At 32.3% G+C, this 25,340-nt stretch overlaps 1 protein-coding gene across 2 annotated transcripts in view; it reads right to left on the bottom strand.

Annotated features, from left to right (window-relative positions):
- LOC105148847 (protein gustavus) overlaps positions 1 to 25,340 on the bottom strand; it is a 272,603-nt gene that overhangs the window by 196,034 nt on the left and 51,229 nt on the right. Inside the window, exon 2 of one of the 2 annotated variants that reach the window (XM_087404856.1) lies at positions 462 to 511. The exons of the other annotated variant lie outside the window; for it this stretch is intronic. The gene's annotated coding sequence lies outside the window, so the exon portion shown is untranslated. The remainder of the gene's footprint in view (positions 1 to 461; positions 512 to 25,340) is intronic. 2 annotated transcript variants of the gene reach the window in all.

The following is a 25,340-nucleotide window of genomic DNA, read 5'->3' as shown; positions in this document are numbered from 1 at the left end:
AAAGCACAAACTGCGAAGGCGAAATCGCCCTCCAACTCTGTCGGTAATTCGACAAATTTAACAAATTATTGTTTAAAAAGGACGGCCAGACAACGAATATAGAATATAATTCAAAAATATAATCTGAAGTTATACGTCGAAGTTATACGTATTTTATTTTAATCACAAAATTGATACTTATCAAGAGCAATGAAAAATAGCATTTGCAATTTTATCCATTTGTAATTAAAAAAAAACATATTAATTTAAAAACATTTATATTAAAAAGTTATATTAAAACATCTCGATAAAAAGGTAATTGTTCTATGATTTATATTTTGGAAAACTTATATACGAGCTGTAACGAAAATGTATATACATATCTTTATACATATATTCCAAATATGAAATATCATACGTGATATATTTTTTGAAAAAAAATTAGATTGTTAGCTGATAATTAGAAGATCTATATTACCTACTCGTCAAGGTCACGTTGTAGCCCGTTTTATATCTCTTTCGCCACTCTTACCTGCAACAGAAAGAAAACAGTGACAATCAGTCGTAGTAATTAATAGCGTGCTGTATAATTTCGAAGGGCGAGGCAAAGCCGGATTAAAGTTCTTTATGCAAAGAATTAGCGAGCTTTTAAGTAACAGACGTCGATAAAAAGGGACTCTACTAGTTGCGATGGAAGGGCATTTCGTTATCAAATTTCCAACAGCCGTTTAGCCCGCGAACCTGCTGTATAATATCGATTTCGAATGGCAACTTTGTAATAAGGAACAATAATTAATGATACTTGAGACTTTAATTATCTGTTATAAAAATCAGCAAAAAAGCCAAGGCTACTTGCATAACTTGTTATCATATAATTATTCAATTCAAACAGAAGAGCGCCACGTTTTTCCTTCGGTTAATTAGCTGTTACTCGAGTTCCATGTGGCTTTATAATTATTTTTTATAATTAAGATACTTTAGTGTGTATATTTAGAAATGTACAAATTTACACTGCTACAATTTTCCTGTTTCTTTTTCAATTAACTACGTTAAATGTACAATAAACTATCACATTTCATTAACCCGAGAATAGTTCTCTGAATTTTTTAATGTAAACAATCACCTGGGACGTTTTATATCTCAAAAAATACTATTATTAAAATTATTATTATTAATAAATTGTTCTGATTTGTTTTAGAATGTTACGGATATAAATTTAATTACAATTTTCTGAAAAAAGTAAGTACAAAGAAATATTAAATAGAATAAGCACGTTAAGTAGTTAGTTTATTATATAGCGATATTTCTAAAAAAAAATAAAAAAAAATATAAAACAATTTTTTATTATGGATTAGCAAAGTACATACTAAAGGTTCGTAAAAAATACTTGTGTAAAAAAGAAAGAAAACATGTTAAATAATATTCATACAAAACAATTTTATAATTCACATTTTTTTCATGTAAAAATACGTCAGGTTTTTTCCCACATTGTCTTACTTAAAGTCACAATTTAAATTAAATAAAATATTGCAAACGGGGATTTGTGTTTTATTTCATCCAAACTAGCACCCCCTTCATTGCTATAAATCTAAAAACATGTACGTGATTTTGAATAAAATAATTTTCATTAGAACAGTTGAATATTGTACTAAAATTCACATATATTGTTGTACGTCGTTGTATACGCCTTCATTTATTCACGATTACAAATTCGTTATTATATCATTTTCGTATGTATGCATTGTATATGTTGTACACACATTATTCACAAGCTGTACTGTTTTCAGTTTGATCGCTATTGAATACTCGATACGTTCCGTACCGCGGTTCGTCTTGTTCGGCCAAGCAGATGCCATTCGCAAAACGCGATACGCCGAACGTTCCGTTTATCGTTAAAACCTTTCAGGATGTTTTGCTTCTGACAGTATTCCTTCTAAATAAAAAAAAAAAAAAAAAATCCATCAGAACTCCTATTATCAAACCACCGCACCGTCGAGAAAACACGTCGATCGATTTACCCACCCGTTTCGTCGCTCGCGCATAAACGAGTTCACCTAAATGGACTTGGCGTGCAACCGGCGAAAACTGGATCGTCGTCGTCGTCGCTTTGTTTACTCGCGCGAGGGGGAGCATTTCGACGGCAGAGTTCCGGTTGGAGCGAATACGAGACGCGAGCGGAGGTCGAGATTAGGCGGAGAAACGACGCGAGTTGAATGCGAGACGTCGTATACGAATATTCCACATTTTCCAGGCGTAAGGCAACGCGCTAGTTATGACGTTGGTCCTCCAGAACGGTCGAGTGCCGGGTCACAGTTTAATCCAGTCGAGTAAATCGCATAATCACAGACCACGAAATAGCACGGATGAAGACTGTAAAAGTACCTAACGTCGATTTACGCAAAAGTCTTTGAAACGCAGCATGCATGTGGCTACATCCAATCTTGTATCGTTATTCGTTACATGAAACTTTAGGAGACATCCTCAAAACTCTTCATCGATGACTGTGATAACGGATATTAAATTCATTACATGTTACACGTAAAGAAAATCTTAGGGTAAATTATCAATTGAAATTAATAAAAAATGAAGGATTAATTATCAATTGAGAAACGATCGATTTACAGTCTCGAAAAATATTTCCTTGAAAACATATCGAATTCATAATCTCTACTTTTAATTTCACGAAGAAAATTTAAGCGCAGCACAGAAATCGTTGAAATTAGAATATAAGAGAATATACAATTTAAAGATTCACGAAACGTTGGCAAGAATGGATCTGGACACGGAGGAACTCGTGAAACGCATAAGATGTTTTGTATAGAAAACATCCGGAAGCCTCAAGAATATTATCAGAATATACAATTATTAGATTTCTATACTAGATTATTACACTTTTAATGAATATCAATTATTCATCAGTTAAATCAATGTCATTTTTAAGCGAATATACAGTCTATCTTACTTAATCATTTATATAATAAATCCGTGATCGGAAAAGCCGTCAATTAAACATCTAAGAATTTTATATGTTCAATACTTAGCTAATATTTTATATTTGGACAATAATTTTCATTATTTAATATTCGAGTAATTACATAAATTGTTTGAAATATCGATCCTTGTTACATATTACTATTTCTTATGAATAATATCGCAAGCCTTTGTATTAAAAATTAGTAAATTATCGGCACTAAATGACCGTATTAAATAATGAAATGAACTAGTAACAGTCACAAAGCGATGAGTACCCCTTAATATTTTATTTTGTAGGAAACTAGTAATTAGAATTAAAATGACATGGAACAGAGGCAATCAGACTTTATTTATCAGCACTGATGACGATACTATTTTTCCTTCGTAATCGGTGCTACGTAAAATTTCAATACAATTGTACGAGACTGAAATACCAATCAAAAGCCAGCGGTTATAATGCTGGTGTGATTATGCACGGTTATTATCCAATGCGCTACCGGAGCAACGTCGACAAGCTTCCGATTTCAAATCCAGCCGTGATCCGACAAAATGGATTATAATATCCAAGTGGCATCGTAATTTCGAGAACAAACGCTGTCAATTTGAAGTGCACTTTGCGCGAGATGATCATCCGCATTCGGCAACGACGAATGACATGATTAAATTAAAGTGATTATCGAATTGTTATGGTGATGCTAAAAACATGTCATTGAGTAAGCATCATTTAATTTGTAGCGTATATGCAATATTGCCTAAAACAATTTGATTAAAAAGTATATTGATAAAGTGTTCGTGAAGTTAGCACGACTATTATTAAAAATTCTATTAAAAATTCTATTATATAAAAAAAAAGTCTAGTATAAAAAATGCGGAAGTTTTTTTTTTATTTTGATAAGAAACTGTAAATCTATGAAAAGTGTTAATGGAATTGACATTATTTTTTTATATTAATAGAATGGCGTGCTGACTTCACGAATCCGTCGATAAAAGAATGGCAGATTTTTGACGAAATGTTTTAGGACAACGTTTAGTTGAATAATTATAAAATATTTAAAAAAATGTACATTTCAAAGACGTAGAAGTGCCGAGATACGTACTATGTTTATTTGAGTGATTAGCGAACGTTTTTAGTGAGCTGGAAAGATCAAACTGCTAAATATTCCATCAACATTTACTCTACTCGACTCGCGTTCATTTTCATTTCGCAACCATGTGCCCAATTATTCTGGTCGCTCATTATCTTTAATCATCTTCCCACTACGGGTTAGCCGTAATTCGTATCGCGATTTTTAATGAATAACGCAATGGGATAGTTAATAATCATTGTATTATGCATCGACATTGCCTACCTTCATATTTAATGTATATACACATATTGCCTAAATATTATATCGAATTCTATTGATAACATGAGAGTTACAATGATAAAAGTATGAAAAGCATATACAAATAATAACGTTAAAAATAAATATTAAAATTTCGTTCGAATGTTACATAGAAAAACTATGAAAAGAATAAAATTAAAAAAAGGTTTCCTCTATTAATTAATATTTAGATACACAAAAAGATATACGTCTATATAATTAAATATATTCGAGGCCTGTAATTTAATTATTCATAAAAAAAAAATACTTCCTGATCTAGCTTTAAATTGAGATTACAGTCATTGATGTCAGTGCAAGCGTCAATGTTGCGCACTCGAACACTATAACAGGATGCACGATCCTGTCTCGTAATAACGGAAATTAACCTCGTATTATCCAGTCGTCAAGCGTGAACCGAATGGAAATTAATTCCTCTCGGTTTGTAATCAGAAAACCAATGTCATACGCGACAAATGTTTATTACAGAGATAACTTCATTATTCAATAAAATTGAAACACTTGTTATACAGAGCATTTCCATTGTCGAAATTTTTCCAAAATAGATTAACGTAATTACAATATATTTTTAATATACAAATATACATATTGTTTCTTTAAAAAGTAGCGACGCTGTTTCACGGCACGTATTATGGAACTGTTCGAGGAGGGAAGAGAAGGAATACGTGAAATTAATCAGTTATTCTTAAGATTTATTATTAGGTCACTTAAAAAGTATCCGCGGTTTTTTGTTCAATTTTTGAATGAAAAAACCGCGGATACTTTTTAAATGACCCAATATATAATGTATTTTCTAAAGAAAACGGAATAATTGCGATCAAAATCTATTTCCGAACAATTCTACATATATGTACCCTCATCCAGAGAAAAAGGTTGCTTCGATTTAAAGAAATTTCGAGTTAAAGAAAAAAAAATGTCTTTGATTTTAAAAAATAATGTTTAAATCAAAGAAAATTTTTCACAAATCGAAGAAATGTTTTTCTTTAACCGAAATTTCGTTAAATCGAAGCAACCCTTTTTCTGGGTGCTACATCCCCGATTTTATAATGACAGTTCAATATCATTATGTTGTCTTTGCGCAGTTTTTTTTAATCATATATAATATATGCAACACGACAATATAACGATTCTAACGCTATTATGTAAAGCGTTGTAGAGGCACTGATCCTGCATTCACGTGATTGAATGCCGAACAGTTTCAAGGACATGTGGATTAGTTCGCATTAACTTCATGATTAAACCAGAGTGACACTCGACATGCTATACTGCGTGATAAATCCCCCATCAACCCAAAATCGCGATACAATTCGCACTTCCGACTCCACGAAATTTGCATTTGTGTTAGATTTCCGTCCGATCTCTAATTACTATACGTCCAATCAGCTAACAACACGCAAACATATCAGCGTTCTCTTTTACGCGAGGGATAAACGAGTCTTCTTTCGCGAGGAAGAAGAGAACGAATCGACACGCCGAATGACGGACGTGCCAGCCGGGAAACGAGTGACATTTTACAGAGGCGAACGTGGACGCCGATTGTCGTGGCAAAAAGAATCGCGCGGACGTGCGGCGACATTTTCCACTGCGGTTATCGGATCACCCGTTTCTACGTATGAAAACAGAGGTACTCTGGGTGGCCGCGCGACAGCTATTTTCCGAATGCCACTGATTTACGTTCTTTTTTAACGCTTAACTTTTCTACCACATTTTCGACGAGAAAAACCGAACGAAATTTGGGAACATTTAATGCACGTGATGTCTTTCATGAAATGCCTTCTTCTTTCGCATAAAGAAGGCGAGACGAAAGCGAGATGCTCTCCAAATTCGTATTCTACATATAGAAAGAATAGTTTTGCTGAAATATCTAAAATTTAGCTAGATATGGATTTTTAAATAATTTTGTCAAATCATCAAAATAATTATGTAAAAAAGGCTAAAATTGCTAGAATGTCAAAAACTTTTTGTGACTCTGCTTATTACACTTTCTGTTAAAAATAAAAAGTTTTTAACTTAAAGACGCACAGTGAACGTACATTTTATTCAAAAAATTAGGGCTAATTAATTAATACTCAGAAAGTCTCCATTATACGTCTTTATGTTAAAATTAACATTTTATTTTTAACAGTCAGTGTATCAGCTTGAACTTCTTACATACTTATTTTAATAATTCAACAAAATTGTTTTCGGATCCGTATCCACTTAAATTTTTAAATACTCGAGCAAAATCGTTCTTTCCATGTAAAATCCAAAATACATGAGACATGCGAGTTTCGGAAGAAACCACGTCAAGGCTCCTAATATGCATATTTATCGTGACGTATAACATCTAAAGGTTTTACAGGATTTGCATAGTAATACGTCTTATAAAGTAACTCGGAGAGAGAATGGAAGCGGCGCAGCGCAGCGCACAACGTCGTCTCTTCTGTTTCGAGAATCCTGATGAAGGATCGCGCATCGAAAGAGAAAGTCGGAAATGGAGGGTAATCGGTCGTTGGAAATACAATTTGCTCGAGAATAGACGTAGGATGAGGACAGCAAAGGGAGAACGATAAAGACGCAAGTTACCGAAACTAGGAGGAACTTGTGTCACCGTCCCTCGAGGGCTGCCCCTCGAATGGTTAAAGTCATCAGATCCCTTATATCCCGCCAGGTAATCCGACTGTGGTATGCCGAGTTTAAGAAAGTTTTTAAATTACGAAAGCGTATCTATATGCAGCCGTTGCGAGTTAAGTGCAATGCGAAGCGGAGCATGTCAAATAACCTTCCGAAAGCGAAATTATATACTCTGAAAGAGCGACAATAGCTAGAGTTTTATTTGTACCATGTAATAAGGGTCATCCTTCGTGTCTTTCTCATTTGAATACCGTGTGAATCTTCCTTTTATGTCTGTCTTTATTCATATTCGTAAATACTAGTAGGAAAAAGAATGTAAAGATACAAAGTAAATGTAATTTCTTCTTGATCACGAATGCTTATTTATATACAAATGTTTCTTATCGATTATCATCAAATTTTTCAAAATTCTGTTATATAGCAGAATCGCAGAGAATTTAATTTTAACAATTGACAAAAAATTTTGGCAACAAGAACAAAATAACAGACACCTGTTTCTAGTTTCATAAAGTAGTCATTTTAACAAAAATTTCACTTTACATCGGATAATAATCTCTTTTAAAAATTAGGAAACAGGTTTTCACATAATTTCCGTTAAATAAGAATTTAAACTTCGTTGAAGGCTGCTAAAAATTTACGTGTTTTTCAACATGACGCAAGTTGTGTAATGGCATTGAAGGAAAAAAATTATAGCGAAAAAATTGAACCGAAGTGATAAGTAATTGAAGCTACTGTCGTAGCATGATCGTTACATAACACCGGCGTTTTATCAACAGCGAACGATCGATCACCGTGGATGAATTACGAAAAACGGATATCCGTCGATAGCGCGAGGACGTACCAATCTTCCCGGACAACATTGGAGGCCATCCATTTTTTTTTCTCCTCATATCCCTTCTCTCACTTAGATTCTACTTCTGAGTATCGGGTCAGTTACCTCAGCCTACGCATTACCGATACATGTATAATGTACCTTCTGAGTGTCGTTTCATAATTCAAGGTCCGGCCGTTTAGTATCATTAACGTCGTATGCCTTGAAATCGAAGCGGGCACAAGAATGTCCCTTGACTACCGTAGGAAAATAGACGAGGGGAAGTAGCCAATGAAAACAATTTGATACTAGATATGTGCAAGTAAAAAAAAAATGTTGTACGATATGGAAATCGCAATTTGTATAATTCGATTAAATATCATCGCAGCGCGCATTTAACCCCTCAATCTAACAAGAAAAGAAACGTCAATGTTTTTAATTTAAATATTCATTTCATTTAAAAACAATTTCGCATACAAGATAAAGGTGTTGACATTAAATACGCGAGATACAAGAGCCGAGAACAGAACTTAAAAATCTAATTGAAATTAAAGATCACGGGAAACACAGGGAAAGAGACAAATGGGACTTTTACAAAACTCAAATTAGCATAATAATGAAGCGCTAATGCAAAAGTCATCGTTTTTATCTCTTTTGTCTTATTCTTTATCTCTTAGTTTAGTGAGAGTGGTTTGGACATGGAGAAGGCGAACGCGTACTTTCTTGGGAGGATAAAAGCGTTAGCGAGCGGAAGATAAAACTTTCGGACCAATGAGTTCTTACCGCGGCCGGGGACGCGACGATACGCCGAGGAGAAAAGTACCTCGTTCGAGAAACGTGTTGCCGCTGACGAAGAACAATGCACACAAATCGTTCGTGCTTGTCAAGACAACTTTGTCTCAGGAGTTCACGCGGTAAGTGCACGCGAGCGCCGCGGTGAGTAAGAGAAAGAAATAAGAGTTCGAGGAGTTGGTCGGGCCTGGGAACAAGTGAAGAAGAGGGCGATCCTTCCTTTACAAATCGTACGAGACCGCAACTTCTTTGCAAAAGCTTCACGTCTCTCGACGGTAAGCTTTCGGAAAGTGTACATGACGTGATGAAAAAATTTACGAACGGATTTTGTTTCTTCGATAATAAGTAACGTTTCACGTTCTACTGTGATCAAAAAGTATCCGAACTTTATATTTTTTTAAATTGCGGGAAAACTATAAACCAAATCCGTTTGCTTTGCTAAGTTGGTTACCGGGGACGGTGAAGTAAAATTTTTCAGTGTATGGAGTTTCCGAGGATAGATTGAGAGAGAGAGAAGAGGAGGGTGGGGGCGGATAAATATATTTCCTCATACATATCTTTTCTACATGGCGAAAGTAGCCGCTCTAATTTTATTTTTTTTTAAATAAAATTATTAATGAGCGCCTTCAATTTAACTCCAATTATTTAACTTCGAACAAACATTTCTCGACAAATATACAATGTCGCAATATAATTTATGTTTTTGTTTCATTATCGATCGAAGATAACTTTTTAAATGTCTTAAATAACATATTTTGATACAAGATCTCTAATCTCAGGATTGTCACGTAAAAATTGCATTATATCCTTCAAGCAATGCAGTGGTATTTTTCGTATGTTTCGTAAATTCTAAGTTATAATTTCTAAATTTCTGCCTGACCAAATATTATACAGATATGAAATTTAGTGTATCGAATTCCATACATCGAATCATTCAGTGTACTCCATACCATACTGGATTGTCGCTCATGGTTGATACACATGTCCTTCATATTTGATAAAAATATCATGGCGTTCCTTCAAGCCATATGAGAATGACAGTTGTTTATGTCAATGAAGATTTTTGTGCGCGGCGATTTTTATCGAGCAAGAATTTGTTTGAAATTTCATTCACAAACGCATTCAAAATGCAATCATCACCATAAGCAACATTGTTTTTTGCAATTTTTGGAATCAAATGTGAAGGACATGTGTACCAACCACGGTGTAAGAATAATAGGTGATTCTACTCACTCATTCTTACCCAGACAAAATTAAGGCACGTAACACTAGAAGACATAATGGTCTGAGATCTAATGGCCTTTGCAATTTTTCCAATTCACAGCTGTTCACAGCAGTTCAAGCAGGTTTCTTTTATGATTAAAATCTACAGCATGTCCTCTTCCATAACTTTCACGATCTTCCTAATTATCCCACCAATCATGTATAAATAAATGTACTAATAAATAATAAAATTATTTATTATGTTGTCATTTACCTCAATCTCTCCTGTCTCTTGAAATGCCCCGGGAAAAAATGTTTTACATATAATTATATATAATTACATATATTTATATAATTTTTTAAATATATATCTAATTTTATATAATTATGTACACTTTTCCCGGGGTTTATGAGGTTAGATGTTATACATATACGCCACCTGCTGTTCAATTGGAGTTTATCGGAGTTTTTTTCAGGAAAATCATAGTGATTTTACGTGAGTGAAATCACCTATTATTCTTACACCGTACAAACTTAACAAAGCAAATGGATTTGATTTACAGTTTTTCCGTAATTTTTAAAAAATAAAGTTCAGATACTTTTTGATCATAGTAGTATATGTTGTCTCTTTCGAATTAATCTTCTTACGAAATAATGTGCGAAATCTAATATTCACATATTATGAAAGTCCATTTTATTTTCAATACATTTTTTAACCATCTATATTAACCTGGATCTTTTTAGGTGAAATTTCACACTTTCTTTTTCTAATTTTTACTCTAATTTGTATTAAATAAAAATTTTTTTTTTACATTTGAATTAAAGAACTCAATTGTTAATGTAATAAAATAATAATATAATAGAAATGTTGCAAAGTAACCGTGAATTTGTCTACATTTCTCAAAAAGCTAAAACAATAAAAAAAAACTTGGGCTGGACAAACAACCTCGATTGTAGGTAGCAAAAATATAATTGCAGATGAAGGGTTAAATGTAGTAAATGCAATTTTTGCGATTTTTTTTTGTTAAAGATTTTTTTGTTACATCACCGCTCCATCATTAAACCATCATAAAACTATAGCTCTACATTATATATTTAAGTATTTATATATGTTATTGAAATAAAGATTTAATTTAAATACGTATTTTTATAATAAAATTACATATGAACTATACCATATTGATTAAATAGTCTATTATAAATAAAAGACGTATAAGATATATAAGATACACATGTATTGCACGCGCGTGTATGTATATGTGCGATCTTATTTAAGACGAAGAAAGCTTCTTTCGGGTCGCGAGAGAGCTTCTAATACTTCTAAGAATAAAAGATGTATGATCGTAAGTCTTCCCGAGAATCGATTCGTCGTCCAATGGTTGTTGAAAGTGCTAAACACGTCGTACGCATCTATATATATTCCAAGCTTTAGGTAACGAATAGCAGCGATTTTATATCGTAAAGTTCCACGTCTATTCGTGGCAAATAGAACAGATCGATGTTGCTGCGAGAGGAATTCCTAATTCATAACGAGTCCATAATAGAACTATTTTCCAAATGCAATCTCACACGATCGTGCATATTAATCACCCTTGTAAACCTATATAGATGGTAATATCACAAAGCAAATGATTTATGTATTCACATGAGCTAAGCAATATTACAGGTACAGAAAAGCCTTCATCGTGATTACGTATATATGTATATTTTATACATTCAAAGAGCTTGAAAATCGAAAAATCCCATCAGAACTCTTACGTTTATTTTTATCGCTTTGCATTAAAAATAATCGTGAATTTTTTATATTTTTTACGTTTAATTTAATCGTTAATACCTATTTCAACCGTTAATCGCTAGAACTCTTCTTGAGACTCATTAGGTATTCTATTAGAGAGTAATCAAAATTCAATATATTGAAAATGGAGTGCTAACTTTTTGCAGAGGTGACAGTAGAAATATTAATTATTCATCACGGATTCGCGTTTCACATACTGTGCGATTACCGATACACCTACAACCCTTTTCTCCGTACATACCTCATTGCGAGGACGTTGCAATCATTGTGCGATTGCATAATTATGAAAGCAAGGTTGCGCGGATGACTCAATGAAAAGCCTAATACTTTATTAATGATACTGTACGATAATGCACGTATGTAGGTGCGAGTGTGTTGTTTCGCGTTGTTGTTTCTGTATAAAATGTCAGTCTCACGATTGATGCTGTCACCATAAGTAGTTGTAACTTGCCAATCTCTCTGTTTTCCCGGGATCGACGGAGTTATTCGAGGCCATCTAATCTTTTTCGAAGTGCGATTACTTGGTGCAAAAGGTTATTATCGTAATAAAAATTATCACTGTTTAAATATTAGCTTTATCTACGTGTTTCTTGAAGGCCCGTAGGCGTTACATCTTTCGGTTTTGCGATAATGAAGAAAGTAAAGACCGCTCGGCAAACATACCTAAAGCATGTTATAATAAAACTGAAAGAAACTTCTCGCACGCGTTTTTCTTTTCATTTAATAAATAATAGGTTAATAAATAATCGCGGATATAATGATATTCATTTCGGTTCCTTCTTTCAAAGATTTCATAATAGAAAAAAAAAAACTTACTCATGCATTAGCTTTTAAAAATTATATTAATCGCATGCAATATTTTTGTTTCAAAATTAAAATATAAAATTCATTATTTCTCTATTTTATTTTGCATGGTTCGTTAACTAAAATAACAAACCTTTATTGCATGTATTTTTTAAACAGTAAATAATACAATAGTTTGGTTAACAAGACTCCTTTCTTTCTCATGATAGAATTATAATACAATATAATCTCATTCAAATGTGACAACAAACGCATAGAATATTTTTTTTCTAAAAAAATGTAAATTTATTCTTTCTTCGACCGCGAGCCATCGCGCTATTTTCTCAGCGCTTAACATTTAAAAATCAATTTTCTCTCGTGGCGGTGCGAGTAAATATTTGCGTCGTCGTTGAATTAAAAATCGGTAAAGCGCGATCTATGCGATGGATGTCGGTACGTTTGACTGCACCGATACCGGCCATCGCATTTATCATCGTATATATTTACTGTTCGATTTTTCAATCAGACAGTGCATTCTCGCTTTCGGCATGGTTCCCCTTAATTTATTATCCTTTTGTTGTGATCGCCTGTGTAGACGACGCTGCAGGATTCCCAAACAGATCGGCAGCTTAAATTTATCAATAGTTTTTAAAGGCCGAATAAGCGCCAGCGACTATAGTCTATATAGACACTATATCGTACGTCCGAACTTCCCAATAATCCTGGCAAAGCCCCCGGAGGATTTGTCCAATATTTCAATTGGGATGGTAGATGATAATAGAGCTGCTTTTAAACGCGACGCGGCAGAGATAAAGTGAATTAAATTTTGTTGTTCGGCAATACTATAGCGTTGCTTAAAATACCGATCATTGTAATTTCATGAAAATTTAAAAGCTACAAGATTTGATTTGCATAAGAAACGTATTATATGGAATAAGGTAATGTAAACGTCGGTGAACGTTGTCACTTAAATCATATGTACTTTATATATATATATATTATATATATATATATAGAGAGAGAGAGAGAGAGAGAGAGAGAGAGACTCTGAATATTTTTCCTTCTGTCAAGAACAATGTGTAAGTAACAAGAAAAATCATTCTATTGTTAAAAAACGTGTTTACTCAATTCTCCTTTAAGTAATGGTTATTTTTAACAAAGAATATTTTCTTGATAATATAATCTTAAAATATGAATACTTATTACAATACAAATTTTAGAAAAATTCATTATTACGTAAAACAAAAATTTATTTTCTTTTCAATTGAAGAATATTATAAAATTGATCAAAGGAGTGACTTTATGTAATAAATAAATCGAATTTATTTTAATTTAATTAAAACAAATTCGATTAAAATGGTAATCCTTTCAGATTGTGTGTGCATTGTAATGTATATCAAATTTGAAGACATTATCCATTAAAATTATCTATTTCTACTGACATCATCTGAGATCAAATATACATAATAATATATATATTCAAAAAGTAGTAAAAATGTTGCAAAACTTAATTTTTTTTATGTGAATTATTTATTAAAATGTCCTTAATCTGAATTAAAAAAGATTTTTTTTTTAACATGGTTCCATTAAAATCTAGTCTGAAGGGATTAGGATCTTACTAGGATTTAAAATATATTTTGAATAAATTTAATGCTTGTGATTAACTTACGATAGATTTGCGGATTATAGATACATGAACTTTTGAAATACTTGAAACAAAAAGTTATTAACTTGCACTGTATACACATAAAAATAAAACTCTCAAACATGGAAAGAACAATTTTGCTGAATAATATAAAAATTTAGCCAGATACAGATTTAAAAATGATTTTGTTGGACTATTAAAATAATTAAAATGTTAAAGCATAATACGATGCTGCAATAAGTTTAATTCTAGCAACCAGCTCGTGCGTCCTACATATTTTGATAAACTAACAAAATTATTTTCAAATTATTTTCAATTATTGTCATTTGTACTTAGTTAAATTTTCAAATATTTTAGCAAAAACCATTCATTAATCGTGTAAATATCCAATGTTAAACGACACTGAATATCATATTTGTGTTTATATAATCTGTATATGAATGACAAAACCATTATTACTATATGAATTAAAATTAAATTTCTTTAGGATTCTATGGAAATACTCAATCTCAACGAAATTGCTTGAAACGAATGCATATTCAACGAAAAGTATATATATAGTTCCAGACACGATAAAAATTCTAGTTGAATTGGAAATACAATTGGCTAATAGCGAAATAAATTGTACAAAGTGGTTCAAGATGCACAGCGTTCTTCGCCGTTAGCCATCCAGAATTCCACTCTATGCTCCATGTAACACATTACTAAGTCAGTTAAAACACCGTTAAGAGCTGAAGTTTTCCCACTATTGCAGTTCGCGAAATGACTTTTATTCTCGATTGGAGCTCAAACTCCAGTGTATTTTTCCACGCTGGATGTCGCGACAGCAGCAAGCGTGAGAAGGAACGGCGCGATAATAATCGTTGCATGCTCCGTGTACGTAAATAGTTTGCCTTGGACGTTACTGCGATAGGATTATTTATTATCCTTTTATGTGCACGCATGTTGGCGTTGGCACAGTGCGTATACGCGGGAGTTGCGTAACGTTAGTTACAGAGACTGTGCCCTTCCTCCTATTTCAGCTCTTTTCCTGCTTCTAAAATATATACACATATGTGTATACAGTTTTCTCGTTACATCAACCAGTTATACATCATCCACACATCTCTCTTTCTCTCTTCTTCAATTTAAACAATTCACATATGTCGCGCACATGCACATATATAGGCGCAAGAGAATCAAGTATGCGCACGCATGCGTTTAGGATTATATGATTAATTAATGATTCGGTGTGTCGAACGTTACGATCACAGTTGAGCCTGTAATTGCAGCGACGTAATCGTGTCAATTGACATCGGCCGAGTTAATAATTAATCGGAATAGGAAATTACACGCAAAACTGTACATGTATGAACACGCAAGTGACATTTTGCGAGATGCACGACAAGCAAATAATAGACACGATTTAGAAAAACAACTGCGTCGAACAAAAGTGAACTATCTAACTATAGAGTCTTATCGATAGAGATTGTTCGAAAAATTGCACGAACTCTCCAACGAAACACGGATGGAGTGGTTTTATAAATATAAAACCATTCCATCGCGTGCATGAATACTCAAGAGCGAAGTTAACTGATTTTTACGGTATCTAATATACTCATCTTAAATTGTCGGTAATTTTGTTTGAGAGTATATAAATTTTTTAATGTAAGATCTACGAGAAACAGTGTTGATAAAAATTACAGAATTATATTATATTATATTATATAATAAATTAATAATAATATATAAAAATAATAATAAAAAATATTACTTATTTATCGAATAAGTTTCACAGTAACGAAATTTTACAATAACAGACGGATAAATTAATAAAATAGAAAATAAATGTCGCAATTTGCTGTCATTTTTAAATCTATGTCATTAAAAAATGTACATGTATTCAAATCACTTTTTGTACGATGTAAAATAATGTTAATATTTTTCTCATCGTCTAATTCTATTATTTATTCCAATATATTAAAGTTGAGAATTATGTAGAGAGGATCTACACGATATGGAAGCTAAACACACGAACATGTGTGCACCAAGAGTTCGCTAATACTATATCGCTCGGGAATCATAAAACGTACCATTACGATCAGCATAATGCACAAAAATTACCGTTCGGCGTTGCACATTACCTTATACCTACCGAATTTTGTGGTCGACGCGGGTGGTGTAAAGTAGCGAGTTTGAGTCACGTGCCATCGTTAATAGCGGACTAGCATAATAGCGGGCTTACAATGCAGAAATTAAACGCGAAATTACCATAAATTCAAATTTTATGTATCGCGTTAACAACATCGACAAATCGTAAGAGCAAAACGCTAATGCTTTCGCGTATAAAAGTGTTTATATATCAGAATTTTTTAATTCTAATATTAGAAAGAAATCCCTTCTCTCTTATTCTCTCTCTCTCTCGATTTCTAAATGATAAAATCATATCTAGAAATTAAAATGCACATTGATATGAATTTTTATATGAATAATTCAGTTTATCATTTAATTTATTTATTAATCTTCGATCAGTCTGAGCATTGATTTAATGGGTATTGAATAATTAATTATTTCGAGCAAGCGCTATTTGCATCACAAATGACATTTTCTAATAAATAATTTCTTCATAAGCGATAAAAGAAAACTATCATATATATATATATAAAACTTCATATTAGATTAATATGTTCATATCTTAATTACAAATGACTTACTTGCCATAGATATATATTTTTAGCAAATAATTTGTCGTTTATGACGAGCACGGTAGCAAGTTCGGTTAATCTAATGACATATTTAAACTTCTCCGTCACGGATATCGACAAAACTAACTTAATCGAGGTCCATAACGATTTGCATATTGTTCGAGGCGGATAGTTCCGTTATATCGCGAAAAGGAGCAGCAGGTTGCAAACGCGAACTTTTGTTAGAAGTGTGAGATGTCTACGAGCGCGTCGTGAATATTTATAGGATCCCTTGTTTATGAGCGACGCGCCTTTTGCTCTATAGATAGATATACTTGAGAGGCATCAAATTTTGTCTTCCTTGCAGTTTTGCCGAAGACTTCATAGAAGATTAGAAAAGTTTGAGTTCCACGTTTAAACAATCGTAACTTCCCACGATTCTTTCCACCTTTTCTTAAAGCAAAATACAAACCAGAATAATATGTTTGCGTTGCTTGCGTCAATATTAACTACATACTCTTATCCAAAATTGTTAACTACACTTCCGTGAATAAAAATCAAAATTTCAGTTAGTTTTATTTTCTTTGAAGTATCAATGATGTTTGAAAAAAATATCGTGATTAAATGTTATATAGGTAGGTACTTGTAGCATTTTTCCTCTATTTATTCTACATATTTCTAAAAAGCTATACCATCAGAATATTGCTAAGGCGTAAGAAAAATCAACTTCGTCGGAATAAACTTCGTCCGAACTTCGTTTCTGATATATGAAGGTAACGAATATCGCAGTGATGAATATCATTCATACAACTGCATGGTTCTACATCGTCGTATTTACGTACAGAAATATCCGAGTGTACTAAATGAGCGAGCGCAAATACGGTAACACCAAGCGTTATGTAACCGTCTTAATTGCACGAAAGTATTCGATATGAAAAAATCGTGCTCGACGTGAAATACGTCGTGACCTGGAGCAGTGTAGACGATTACGGGATCTAAGTCGGCAGACATTGGGGACCTTCTTTATATTCAGTAACTTCATTTTTTTACGTCCTTTCTTCCTCTCTCACCGTTGGAAGGTGCTTCGCATGCAAATGAAACGTTACATCGTTGTACTTGCGCAGGCATATTAAACTAAGAATAAAATAGAGAACGTGAAGACGTTCGCAATGAACGGCATCGCATATTTTTCGCTCTTTTCTCATCTTTTCGCAATTCATTATTAGATGTATCGATTCTGAGAGGTAAAAGACTAAGCAGATGATACAGCGTAGATAATGAAGATATAACTTAAGAATCTGAGTTACAGCAGCTTATATATTAATATTAAATTATTGATCGCGCGTTAAATTATTATATCATACATGTAGAATTTGTAATTTATAAATATAACAATCTTTTCGGTTCCATTTAATTTCATGAAAATACAACTATAAATGAAATAACAATGACGAAATCAGTAAATTATAATTGCCTTTAAGAAGCAACATAGGATATTAGTATGTACATTATTTTATATAAATATTAATAAAAGTATATGTTTCGATCACTGCATTGATGTAAGTAAACAAACTATATGTATATATGAGAAGATATACGCAAACACACTTCAGTTTAATGTTCGCTATTAAAATAATTTCAACTTGAATAATTCAACGCTTTTGTAAGACTAAATTAAAAAATTTACTATGTTTACATATTATCGACATTAATTTGCGTATTCGCTTAATTATTATGTACTGAAGAGGACCCAAACTGTGGTCGAAACGTATATTTTAATTGATACTTGTAGAAAATAAATTATTTATACATTGATATCCTGTTGGCTTTTAAAGCCAATTATAATTTACTGATACAACTATATATATATGTATAAATATCTAATACACACAAAAAAATCTTAATTTATGTCAAAATTATTTTTTTTTCTCTCTCTTATATCTCTTCCGGTATATTAAACATACAAAAATATTATGAATACAAGTTTCACTACCATGATTTTTTCGCTATATTCAACACACTTAACATCAAAGTAACATCTTGTTGAAATTTCTTAAAATATTAATATAGTTCCCTCTTGGATCATTATCTTTCTTGATTACATATAGCTGAAAGAATTTTATTAATCTATTTTCTACGCGAGGTTGAAAACTTAATGGATATAAGAGACAAGATAGATGCAAACACGATAAAACGTGGGGGTGGAAACCCCGGTAGGATGACTCGTCGGAACAATGCAAGAAACTTATTCCGATTCGTACCGCGACGACCTCGTAGCACAAACTCGAAACTTCCGGCAGGAATTGCGTAATTATCGAGGACAACGATGTCACGGTGGGAGAGATCTCTTTCTTTTTCTGCGCAGATTCCCACCCTCGTGAAGAGACTATTGACATGCAGATATCGAAAAAAGCACATCGACATATTCGTTCGATACCTTACTCTAGATATTCGTATTCGCTTCAAATATATCAAGAGAAATATCGATATTGTGAATTATTGAGTACTTTTGAAAGCTCTGTAACGTTATTCCGATGCTAAAGCGAGAACCTTTCGGAAAATATCCAAAGCAAAACTACCGTCAACTGAAAAGTATGCGCTTGTAAAAATAATGCACATTTGTACCTTTCATTGTTTATCAAAAGAATTACATTTAGTGCGTTTATGTTAAAGTTCATTAATATTAACCATATCGTTAAAAAACGTCAAGCTGAAACTTCTAACTGGAAGTCTCAAGACAGTAATATTTTAAACAGAGCTTGTCGACTCTTAATAAATCCTTCATGAACTGTCTAGTTTCCTATAAACTTTTAATTAATATAGTAGTACCGATTTTGGGTAAAAGATCAGTTTTTTTTTACTTTTGCAGACTCTTGTCTTTCACATTATAAAGAAAACTAATTCCAAATATTAGGATTAAGCAATTTTGAAAAATATTTCCAGTAAATCGTAATTGCAAATGAAAAACCGCACTGCATACACGCGTTTATTGTGGTTTTTTTCACATATGTGTAAAATTCGTTGATTATTCATGAATGCGATGAGAATGTGACTACTATCGATCGAATTTTATGGCAATGTCTGCTTTGTAAATTAAACGAATTCGTTTAATTAATGCTACCACATATAGAAATAGTATAACATCGTACATTCTGTGGAATAAAATAATTCGGTATATGACTGTCATTTGTGAAAAATAAAATTTGTGGTTAGCGATGCAAAAATATTCCATAAATGTGGCTTTATTTTATACAAGATTGACGAATAATAATATACATCTCGATATTATATTTAAATATAGAGAACAAATTTTCTGTTTTATCAGCGAATGTATGACACGCCTATAATAAATAATAAAAAAAATGTTCTTTCATAATGTCATTAATTCTTTACAGATATATATATATATATATATATATATATATATATGTTTAACTTAACATTAACTTTATTAATTGTTAATATTTTTTCGGCCGATTTCTCTAGTATTATCTTTAATAATTTAACACATCCGTCGTCTTTTTCTCGCGGAGAAAAAATTGCTTTCAAAAAGCAATATAAAATTAAAATTAAAACTGAGTTTATATATGAAGTCAACATAGGTAGGAATTTGTCCGTGATTATTTAATAATAAGACAAATATTAAAGTCGCACGCTATTTACTTCCATGCTGGATTATTTGCGAAGACCTGAACAAACACGTATTATGGTGACACGTACGTTTTGTCGTTAAACATTCATCATGCTGCATCGCAATCGCAGATGCGACATATGACAGAGTGATTGCAGAAATCTACGTTCACCTGCCTTATTACATGCAACTCGACCTTGAAGAATAGTCGAGAGGATATGTACGCGTTTCACGTATGAGGCCATCCGATGTGACCGCGCCAAAAGAGACGGGCGACTTTAAGTCGCTGCCAAGACATTTACGTTATCTTCGTTGTGATGGTCGCACAATAGTTTCCTCGGGAAAGTCTTTTTCCGTAATGCTTGAAATTCATTGAGACGGTCCGTAAAATCCATATATTACATCCGTTTAGTCTCTCGAGCCAAAGTGAATTACATAAATACGGCAGTTAGTGATATATGTACGCGTTTCAAAACAGTTCTAAATTTGCACGTGATTCGTGATTCTATCCTATGAATATGAGAATTCTTATACATATATGTTTATTTAAGATACATGAAAATTTATTTCTGTTAAAGAATATTTGAATACCGAGATGGTTATCAGTTCAGTCGATTGGCAATTAGTTTGCTATTTTTAATTTCACGAACTGATATTTGTAGTTACTATTGTTAATCATTTCAATATTTGTACATATCAGAGAAAACATCAAAAGCCACTCGATATTCATTTCATCCATTCAGACAGATTCATGCCGAATGCGACGATGCGATGTTATTCTGTTATTATATGCGGTCGGCCAAAGTGTGTTAACAAAAGCATGAGTACATTTCGATTATGATATTCACGTCACGTGGATGATACAGCGAACAATTACCCACTATTATTCGCTAAGTGCGCATTTAGCATTTAACGTAATTAACTATTTTTGTTCAGTTTTGCGCAATGAAAAATTTTGCTAAGACATTGCGATATCAAGATATAATCAACAATAGAACCATTTTTTTTTTTAATCAAATGTATCCCTTCAAACGTATCAAGAGAATTAGATATATATTATGGATCAGTCAATGAGTGATCTTAATTTTATCCTTAACAATCAAGGATAAAAGTTGGGGTTGCTTGTTGACTAATTCATGTATTTATATTTTCCATTTGTTAGTATGAATAATTTCTATTGAAATATGACCAATATAAGATCCTGATTTGTATTTCTTCAAATGTCATAGTAAAATATTATTCTTTTGATAACCAGAAATAAAGATTACATTTCGTGTTATTTCATTTTATGTTTAGTTTATTGATGTTTATTTGATTTTTTAACTTATGGCAATATCGAATACGATTTTTACAGCAATAAAATTCAGTTAGTTACATTAATGTAGAATGTGCAAATGTTATTTATCACACATTATTAATATATATATATATATATATATATACACACACACACACACACACACACACACACACACACACACACACACACACACACCTAATAACCTAATACCATATATAAATTACATCGTAATCTAATACAAAAAAATCCACACGTTTGTAAAAATAATTATGGAGATTATAAACCTGCTGGAGTATTTAATTGCTAAATACGAGCATACGTAATTAATGGATAACGCCAACTGCCTCACCACGAAACCACTGCTATTCGTTTTACGAGTAAAATAAATCGGATCGTACACGATAGTAGAAAACGCTATTCAATTAATTTAAAAATTCATTTTAAGAGAACAGTACAAAATTAATATTTAAAAAAATCAATATTAAAATAAGGCCAATTTAAATACGTAATAAAAAAGTATATGTATATATAGAATATAGAAACGCTTTGTTATATAGGGGTCGGTAAAATAATTAATATAATTTATTTTAAATAAAAAATAAGAAATAGATCATAAGAAGCTATTTGAAATAATAAATAATACACAAGTGTTTTATTTTAAATACAAGTTTTAAATAATGTTATTTTATGTGATCGATCTCTGCCTGCCAATATTCGCACCTAAAAATAAAATATAAATAACTAAAATATAAGATGTAAAAGGAGTATTTTAAACAATATATTTAATCCAAGAGTGCAAGAGTTTCCGTGCAAGAGTTTCTATGCAAATAAAATTAGAAGATGAAAAATATAACCGTATAACTAATTTATCTGGTATTGACATGCCTCTTTGAGTAAATTTTTCACTTTTTAATGTCAGACTTGTACTTATTCTACGAAATCGGACGGACGGTTACATGATCGTTTTTACTGAATACCTCTTAAGACGTGTGTGTTGATGTCGATTTGACCAGCACATATATGCCGAACCTAGTTTGTAAGAAAGCGTCGCGCCGTCTGGCGCGAACACTTCTGCCACAAACTTTTGAAGCTCGCAGGATGCTGCTGGCACGACGTAGTTTATTTGGCTAACGTGGTAGCGTTTTCTTCCTACACGAAGAATTTCGCTGATTCGATGGAACCGTCTACTCAGTAGACTGATCACCGCCCAGTGCTTTACGTTTTCTTTTACAAAATGTTTTTATACATGCGACAAATATGTTTACGTAAATCTTTCCTTCAATCTTTGTGCACTTATATGTCCATCAATATTTATTTTCTGTTCCAATGTTTCTCATTTTAAGCTCATGTGCAATCATGTAAATTAAACATAAAGTTTATTACATAAGTAAGTTCAGCATAATGTATCAAAACGATTAATTATTAATTAATTATAGTTTATATTAATCAAATTAAATTGTTACACGCGATATCAACAGTACCACAAATTCGCTCGCAAATTAATTACTCGCGAATTTATATTATACTTTAAAATATTTATTACGTTGCCGATATGTGCTGCCGATATGTAATAAAACGTTGTGCGTTTAGTTCGTAGATTTTTATCGAGGAAACGTAATAAGCTGAAGATCTTTCAGTGGAAGCGCGCGCTTCCATCGTTATATCTCGCAGTGCTGTATCCAGCAGCAAATAGATACCATGAATCATGATGGTTACCAATTGCAATGGAAGTTCGCTCGTACCATGGAGACAGTTGGCTTGGAAACCGTAGAATCGCGCGATTCTAAAGCCTCCATCGCAAAACTAGGCTACACGATATCGATTCGACGGGTTCGTGAGTAGCCATGTGTACGGTTATAAAGTGACGACGGGCTTGTCGCTGCACATAAATAAACACAAATTATAACGTATCGCTGCGTCAAAAGTGACCAATTTGGCGAGAACAGTCGGGGCGTGATTATAAGCCGCGAAAAACAGTCGACGAAGTGTTTTACATGAAAAAAAAAAAGAAAACTTCCGGCTAAACAAAGTCTGACGAAATATACGGAACACTTTTAAAGAGATCATGCATTGATCTGACTGGCACGTGATAAATATAAACATAAAATGTTAACAAATCGTTCTGAGCGAATTGGAAGTATTTCCTCATTGCGGTTTTCATCAATATGAAAACCGCGGTGAGGAAAACGTATTTAGCAATAATTATGAGATGAAAATTAGTAAATTATATTTGGCGTCAAACGTTAGGTCATGATGTTTATGCATGATAGAGTTGTGAGATAAAAAGAATCCCATTTGATACAAATGTACTGATTATTGCGTTTTTGTCATAAATATAATGAGAGAACCTCTATTTATGCGTATCAAATATGCATAAATACTACAATGTAGTATTAACAGTAATCACACTAATCCTTCACTAAGATACAACTTTTGTGATTGTAAAAACTCATTGCTATAAAGCGTCCACAAATGCAAGAATTTTTTTTTTTTTTTTTTTTTAGATTTTTATACGGTTCGGAACACTCGAGGAAATAATATAAAAATCTTCACTGAAGTTCGAACATTCAAATGCTGATGCAAAATTACATATTGCTGATAAAGGATTAATATCAATTGTCAATAAGAATGGTAAAGTATCTGTCCTGCGAGTTTATATGATTATAATTAACAATAATTGCTACTGAAATATCGGATTATTGACATGGAGTTTATACATTCGATATGGAAAGCATTAATTGTGTGCTTTAACTCTGTATTATTTAAGATTCTTAGTTCCGATTAAAAAATTATTATTCTATAGTGATGAGTGTAGTAATGTGTAATTAATAATAAATATTTCAATTTCAATATATCAAATTAAATTGTATAACATTAATTGTGTAAGCATAAAGTAATTAATTATGCTTTTTTTATAAACATAGCTACACAAAAAAATTAATTAATATAACATCACCATAATATTTAACAATTATAGAAAATAGGATATTCTAATTCTTGATAAAATTGATATTATGTTGAAATAGACAATAAAGTTGCCTTGAATTCTTGCTTAACGGGAATGAGTTATATTTTCCAATGACTTGACATTGCTCGGAGTATCATAAGCATAATTATATATAATTTATGTCGCGCAAAAGGATTACAATTAATATTCTACGTTGATATTAAATCAAGCGTGAATTCCTTGCATACCAACAAGATACGAATATATAAACAACCGAGTGACCTAATGTTACGATAAGTGCTATTTGTAAGATGTAAAAACCGGATCAATCACGGTCAATGTCGTATAAGATTAGTGTTATTATGTTTTTCTCTAAACATAAAACGCCAAGATTATTAATAGAACATTCATACTTCACGCAATTATGCGTCTCGATTGTACAATACAAATTTTAAAATGTAAAATTTGGGTTGTTATGCTAATGTAATCAAATTTAAGTAATGCACTGTACAACAAAACATCTTAATTACATTTTGCATTTTTTACAAAATCATACAAAGCGTTTTACTGTATCTGATTGCACGTTTACAAAATCCTAAGTCAAGAAAATGTCTCGTCTATGAAAATATGCCTGACTTGAAAGCTCGTCTACAAATATGGAAATGTAACTAAACTAATTAAGGGAATATTCTCGCCTAGTGCTTTAGAATACTCGTGTCATGCGGAGAATCATAACGTAGTTTCGGATGCTCTCGTGTTAACTATGTTTCTGGCTTAGGATAATAAAACAAAGGCTCGTACGAGTCGCACACTTTATACATTA

This window comes from Acromyrmex echinatior, chromosome 3 (genome assembly GCF_024713525.1).
Source record: "Acromyrmex echinatior isolate Ae372 chromosome 3, ASM2471352v2, whole genome shotgun sequence".
Lineage (NCBI taxonomy): Eukaryota > Metazoa > Arthropoda > Insecta > Hymenoptera > Formicidae > Acromyrmex > Acromyrmex echinatior.
Note: the sequence above shows the minus strand (reverse complement) of the source record. Positions and strands in the feature narration are given on the sequence as shown.